This window comes from Hyla sarda, unplaced genomic scaffold, assembly GCF_029499605.1.
Source record: "Hyla sarda isolate aHylSar1 unplaced genomic scaffold, aHylSar1.hap1 scaffold_2373, whole genome shotgun sequence".
Taxonomy (NCBI): domain Eukaryota; kingdom Metazoa; phylum Chordata; class Amphibia; order Anura; family Hylidae; genus Hyla; species Hyla sarda.
In genome coordinates, this window is record NW_026609058.1 from 1,061 (window position 1) to 8,494 (window position 7,434).

Genomic DNA, 7,434 nt, shown 5'->3' on the forward strand with positions numbered 1-7,434 from the left:
TTCACGGTTATCGCTTCTCGGCCTTTTGGCTAGATCAAGTGTCTGGTCAGGAGGATCCTGGGAGTTTGTCCTACCTTTTCCAAGGGGGGCTGCTACGAGGAACCGAAAAGGCGATCGACAAGATGGGTGTTCGCATCCGTTACCTTACATCCGGTGAAACGCGGATTCGTTTTTCCTTTCGCTTTGATGTTGATGAAGACAAGCAAGAACTCGTCCAACTTTCTTATTTTGTGAAAGAAACTCTCTACAAGCTTCTTGGGGTGAAGAAAGAGAACATCGTCTGTCTCAGAGATCCTCGGAAGGGCAGCTTCATCCTAACTCTGGACTCTGCTTATGCATGCCAGAATCTTTTTGAGAAGCTGAAAAGCAATCAAGACCTTGCTGAGCTTGATGGGATCACGGTCACAGTGTTGTATACTGGAGGCGATATTCCTCTAGTTGTGTGTATGCACAATCCCTTTGTGACTGTGTCCCATATTGAGCTCTTTTTGGGGAAATACTGCAGTTCTGTTAAGTATTCCCATAAGGTGATGAATTCAGAAGACCTATGGACGGGGAAACATAAGTTTTTTGTGAAAATGAAGGAGGATGCTACTGGCATTGGAGGGTTGTGTCATCCACCCTCCAACTTTTCTATCGGTCGGGATAAGGGCTATTTGTTTTATCCCGAGATGCCTACTTTTTGTAGGAAATGTAAGAAATTCGGACATACTATGGAAGTTTGCACGGACACTACAGTTCGCTGTGGTCGGTGCAATCAAGAAGGCCATGTTTCTAAGGACTGTGCTAAAATCGTCTGCAACATTTGTGGTGAAGAAGGCCATGCCTTTAAAGATTGCAGTCTCCGTTCCAGTGTAGCTAGATCGTGGGCTGACCGTGTAGCGGGGAGAGTGGGTGTAGTGCAAGCTGAAGTACCACCTGCGAAAGCACCCCAGCGGTCTGAGGCGCCTTCAGAAAAGCCGGCTGTAACTTCTCATGTCGTGGCGGAGCTTATGGACCTTTCTGCTGTGCCTGAGACAGAGGGGAGACCTTCTGTGGAGGGTTCTGGTGGTGGAGGGTCACTAGTGAGCAGTGAAGCCATGGAGGTTGGCGTGAAGGAGATCAAGCGGAAGAAGGAACTTGGAGATGAGCCACAACTTGGCATTAAACGGCCTGTCAAAAAAAGCTCAGACGAATGTGAGGACAGTCAACATGCATGGAGGCCTTCTATAAGATCAGCGTCCGATCCAAAAAATATCAAAGAGTTCGAAAGCCCGGAGTCACCTGTGGGTTTCATATCGGACTCAAACTCCAGTAGCGAATAGCTTCCTTAAAGTGCTCCTCTCTTAATGTGAGAGGTCTAAAGAGCCCTACGAGAAGGGCTGCTTTGTTTAGTTTTTTAGAGACCTTGGACTGTTCTCTGTTCTTTTTACAAGAATGTGGAATTGAACATAGTCCAAATTATGAGGACCTTTGTCGTAGCTGGACTTTGGGACCATCGGTCTGGTCGGGTGACAATCTGAACAGATCTTCAGGTGTTGGGATCTTGTTTAGAGGTTCAGATGTACAAGTTTTGTCCTTCTTAGAAATTATACCTGGTAGAGCGCTATTAGTTAATATTAAGTACAATGGCTCAGAGATTAAGCTTTTTAACATCTATGCTTCTCCTGAAAAAAATGAGAGAGCCGACTTGATTAATGATATTCAGGCTTTTATCCCAGGTTCAACACCTATTTTAATGGCTGGAGATTTTAATTGTTGTATGAGTGGTGATCATCGTGAGAGTGGAAGTGTGCATGTCAGAGTGGATAAAACAGAGAAACAGATTAAGAGTATGACTGAGGATTTTAACTTTACCGATGTCTGGAGGAGAAAATACCCAGACGACCCTGGTTACACATGGGAAAATAATGTCTGCAAATCCAGGATTGATTTTATTTTTTTATCGGAAAGTTTTAATCTAGTTGAGGTTTCTCTTTTATCGAATATTTTCTCTGATCATAAGTTATTACATGCACATGTCACTTTACCTGGCCTAGAGAAAGGCAGAGGCGTTTGGAAGCTCAACACTACTTTATTAGAGGACATGAAAACAAAAAATGATTTTATTGCTGCTTATAACAAATGGAGATTGCGTCAATCCCAATATAAAAATATTTTGGATTGGTGGGAGGATGTTAAAAAGTGGACTAAACTGTTTTTTATCCGTGTGGGCATCCAAAAGGCTAAGGAGAAAAAGTTATGGTTTAAAATGTTAAACACTAAAATCCAAACATATTATAAACTAAAGCAAGCCGGGCTTGAGATGGATGATGTTATTGCTCAGACAAAGAATGAAATAAAAAATGCCATTAGTCAAAAAGGAAAAGAAATGATTTTTAACAGCAAGGTGCAATGTCTGGAGAATGATGAAAAGTGTTCGAGATTCTTTTTTAAGAAGGTGGTGGGAAAGAAAGAAATGATATCTGTAATAGAAGGGAAGATAACTAATGAAGAGATGTTGCGAGAAGCACAAGTATTTTATCAGGAGCTTTTTAATAAAAAAGATATTGATATTTCCTTTACTAATGATGTTTTAGATACCTTGGATTCAAAACTTGACAAAACTGACCAAGAGAGCCTTTGTGATGAAATCTTTTTACCTGAACTTTTAAGCACTTTTAAGAGTTTTTTAAATGGTAAAACACCTGGTTCGGATGGGTTGCCAGTTGAATTTTATCTGTGTTTTTGGTCCATTTTAAAAGATGATCTTTTAGGTATTTTTAACTGTGCTTTTAAATCTGAGATTTTACCTGCGTCCTGGAGAGATGGTGTTGTTACTCTGATTTTTAAAAAAGGAGACATCTCTAAATTAGAAAATTGGAGGCCTATTACCCTGCTAAATACAGACTATAAGGTTTTAGCAAAAATTTTAGCAAATAGGCTCAAGCAGGTAATTTCTAAGGTTATACACAGTGACCAAGTATGCGGAGTACCTGGAAGGAAAATAAGTGATCATCTAAACCTTGTAAAAGATGTTTTATGGTATCAGAAACAATGTGATCAGAAATTGGCAATTTTATCCTTGGATTTTCAAAAGGCTTATGACCGTGTTTCTCATGATTTTTTATGGTTGGTTTTAAAGAAAATGAATTTTCCTGATTTTATTGTTGGAAAAATTGCACTTTTATATAAAAACTGTTTTAGTCGTATTTTAATTAACGGTTTTTTATCCCAAGAGGTATGTTTACAGTCTGGGGTGAAACAGGGGTGCCCCCTATCACCCATTCTTTTCATATGTGCAATAGAACCTCTGTTGAATGTTTTGAGAAAAGATAAGCTCATTAGAGGAGTGCCAATCCCTGGAAGTGGAGGACAGAGCGTAAAGACGATAGCATACATGGATGATGTTAATATTCTATGTCCAGATGAACCATCCCTGAAACGTGCTATCAGACAGACAGAATTTTTTTGTGAGGGCTCTGGCTTCAAATTAAATAAAAATAAATGTGATTGCTTTGCAATAGGGAATTGGGGCAATACGGAGGTGAATGTGCAATATGATAAAATCAAAATCTTGGGTGTCATCTTTGACAATGAAAATAATGGAGAGGAAAGCTGGTCCATCGTCAAAGAGAAAGTGCAAAAGAAAATAAGTTTTTGGAAAATGAGGAAATTAACAATAGAAGGAAAAGTACTGATAATGAAAGCTTTGTTGCTACCTATCATGCTATATTTAAGCTTGGTTTTCCCACCGAGTGAACGCACCTTAAAGTTTTTAAACAAGATTTGCTTTCATTTTTTATGGGGGTCTAAAATGGATAAACTCAGGAGAGATGTAATGATGAAGACAAAGAAATTGGGGGGTAAGGATGTGCCTGATTTAAAAAGGTTTTTATATATTCACTTTTTTTCTATGTGTTTTAATGGCTTGCAAAGAAACTGTTATTGGTCTTATTTTTTAAAATATGCTGCAGGTCACATTTTTAGAAAAAGAAAGTGGATAACCTTACCTTTAACGTCCCCAATCTTATTTATTCCCCCAGCGCACTATGTGGTTTTAGAAAAGATTATTCGTATTTATGGCATTGCTAATTTTAGTCAAGAAATTTGTAGTAATGCACGAAAATTAGTTCCTGAAATCAGGAAGATAGAACAGATTTGCTTAATATCTAATTATTCCACTGAGAAATCTCTAAGAGTTTGGAGGATGGTGAATATGGGATTCTTATCTAATGACTTAAAAGATCTGGCCTGGCAGATAGCACATCAATGTTTGCCTACCAGAGAATTCCAACACAGAAGAGGATTGTGTCGTAGTGCAAAGTGCCCGAGAATGGGGTGTCCTAGTGAGGAAACAGTTTTACACCTTTTTTGGAACTGTTTTTACGCCCAAGAGATATGGCATTTGATAGGACCCTTACTAAAATTCATTTCTGATCTTAATTTTTTAAATCATGAAGTTATTTTATATGGATTTTATAATGTTTTATCTGTGGAAAAGTCTCGGGTTTTGTGGATTAGTATAAATTGTATTAAAATTGCACTATGGAAGACGAGGAATATTCTTCTTTTTAAAAGAGACACTATTACCTCTAAAGATTGTGTTCGCCTAGCTCTTAGTGAGATGTATGTTTTCTATTTATTGGATAAAAAAAGATTAGGTCACAAAGTGGCTAAAAGTCTTTGGAATCTACATCTGTGGAATATGCTTTTAGCAGACTAAGTATAATCTGGACTGCGTAAGGTCTTTTAGTCTAAGAATATTATATCTAAAAGTAAAAAAATCTGTTCTTATCAGTTTAATATCTGATACGTCCCCTATCTGGGGACCATATATTAAATGGATTTTTGAGAACGGGGGCCGATTTCGAAGCTTGCTTCCGTCGCCCTATGCATTGACCCGATATGGCAGTATCTTCGGGTACAGTGCACCACCCCCTTACAGGGTTAAAAAGAAAGATTCCTACTTTCATTGCTACCTGCTTGCTGGCTAGCCAGCTAGCCAGCCCTGTGGGCCTTGCTGCTGCTGCAGCCAAAAAACAAAAGGTGGTGCTGCTGCTGCTTCTGCTGCTTCTGCTTGTGTCTGGCCCCTGTTGGAGCGTCCAGGCACAGGACTTCTGCTGCTGCTGACTAAATGGCCTCCTTAATTGGATCATTTGAGTAGCCAGCACACCTGTGCAGGTAGGGCATGACATGATAGGCAGCTGCCTTGATAGCGGGTGGGTGCTGAATGTTCCTAATTGACAAAATAAGATTAATGCTTATGAAGAAATATAAAATCTCATCCCTTCCCCAATATCGCGCCACACCCCTACCCCTTAATTCCCTGGTTGAACGTGATGGACATATGTCTTTTTTCGACCGTACTAACTATGTAACTATGTAACATAACATGGGGGGGGGGGGGGGGGGGGGTCTCCTGGCTGTTCACACAGGTGTGTCATTGCTGTACATTGACCATGCATTGCTTCTGTGGTATTGCAAAGGCAAAGACAAATGCTTCCAGCCATCCATTGCACTAATGGATTGGTCATCAGCTGGCTGTCTATGTCCCGCATCAATATAGACCAATGTACAGAGGGTTAGGCTATGCTATTGTGCACCTACCTGATGCATCAGAAGGTGCGAGGCCCTTGCTAAATTCTGTGCACAGACTTTGAGATCTATGCTTTAGACTGTATCTAAACCTGCTCCAACATGGACTGACATTCTGGCCTACTTTCAGCCGATGCGACTTGTCTGTCGCTGAACAGTCGCTTTTTATGTATTCAGCACCTATGTATAATGTTGTAAAAATGCTCTAGAAGCTAAAGTCGCAGAAATGTCACACATATTTGGCCTGCAACTTTCTGTGCGACAAATTCAGACAGGAAAAATCAGTATAAATCCTTAGAAAATTATCCCCCAGTGTCTCCATCTGCTGGCGGTATTGAATAAGCATTGCTGCACTGATGGGGTATGCATTAGACGAAAAAAAAGAAGAAAAAGAAGAATAATACGCCCAGAAAAGAGGCGAAAAGGAGAAAAACGTAAAAAAACGTGAAAAAAAAGTAAGAGGAAGAGAAGGGAAAAAAAGGTGGAAATGGGTTTAAAAGTGATTTCGGCGGAGATATATATATATATATATATATATATATATATATATATATATATATATATATATATATATATGCGCACACACACACATAGATATAAACGTATTCTCCGTTGAGATATTGCAGCCGCTGCTGTGTCCAGGCCCAGGAGCCTTAGCACTGTGCTGTGATGTCACTCAATACCACTGACATCACTAGGTGTAAACAACATCTCTCCTTTGCTGTGTATGTGACTATGGAGCTGTTTGGTGATGTCGTCTATTACGGCCTTCATAGAAGCAACAGGAGATTGTTGCATCCATCTTGAACCCTCAGAACTACAGTGCTATGATGTCACTCACTTCCACAGGCCTTGCAGAGTGTAAACAACAACAACCCAGCTTTGTTGTGTATGTAACCAAAGGGATTTGTGATGTCACCTAGAACCTTCACAGCAGCGACAGCTTTATGAGGAGCATCAGCACTGCTCTGCCTGAGCAGAACCATCACCGCCATAGGTTGTCAAATAACCCGGATTTAACCCACACAGGTAAGTCCAATGGGGTGCAGGCATGTCCTCTATGCTTACAGCTTCCCGTGGGTGTTGGTTTGATACCGTTTGGGGACAGCCAAGGAGGCATCTGCAGGCAACAAAGGTAGGTGTGTGCTTGTGTGTGTGTTTCCTATGCAGATCCTAAGCCCAGTGTCACATGCAAGTAGGAGGAGTAAGAAGGGTTCCTGGCAAATCCGGGTTATGGATTGCATTTAAAAAGGCCCCGTGGGAGTGCAATGGGCCCCTGTCTTGCTGCTTAGCAATAATGGTATGGGTTTAGGTTCTGCTGTGTGTACTGGTGGTTGACTGCCCCCCAGCCCAGAGTGTGCATGGAAAATTGTCTGGCAGCCTCCCTGACAGCAAGCAGTGATAGTGCCCATGAAGGGGACCTTGTTGGGCCCGCCCCTTTCACGGTTATCGCTTCTCGGCCTTTTGGCTAAGATCAAGTGTAGTATCTGTTCTTATCAGTTTAATATCTGATACGTCCCCTATCTGGGGACCATATATTAAATGGATTTTTGAGAACGGGGGCCGATTTCGAAGCTTGCTTCCGTCGCCCTATGCATTGACCCGATATGGCAGTATCTTCGGGTACAGTGCACCACCCCCTTACAGGGTTAAAAAGAAAGATTCCTACTTTCATTGCTACCTGCTTGCTGGCTAGCCAGCTAGCCAGCCCTGTGGGCCTTGCTGCTGCTGCAGCCAAAAAACAAAAGGTGGTGCTGCTGCTGCTTCTGCTGCTTCTGCTTGTGTCTGGCCCCTGTTGGAGCGTCCAGGCACAGGACTTCTGCTGCTGCTGACTAAATGGCCTCCTTAATTGGATCATTTGAGTAGCCAGCACACCTG

At 41.3% G+C, this 7,434-nt stretch overlaps 1 non-coding gene and 1 pseudogene across 1 annotated transcript; both read left to right on the plus strand.

Annotated features, from left to right (window-relative positions):
* Window positions 1–4,721: 4,721 nt before the first annotated feature.
* LOC130322697 (U2 spliceosomal RNA) lies at window positions 4,722–4,898 on the plus strand (annotated as a pseudogene).
* Window positions 4,899–7,004: 2,106 nt separating this feature from the next.
* On the plus strand, window positions 7,005–7,195 carry LOC130322692 (U2 spliceosomal RNA). The gene has a single exon (XR_008868145.1). It is a non-coding gene; the product is annotated as a U2 spliceosomal RNA (small nuclear RNA).
* The last annotated feature ends 239 nt before the right edge of the window (window positions 7,196–7,434 follow it).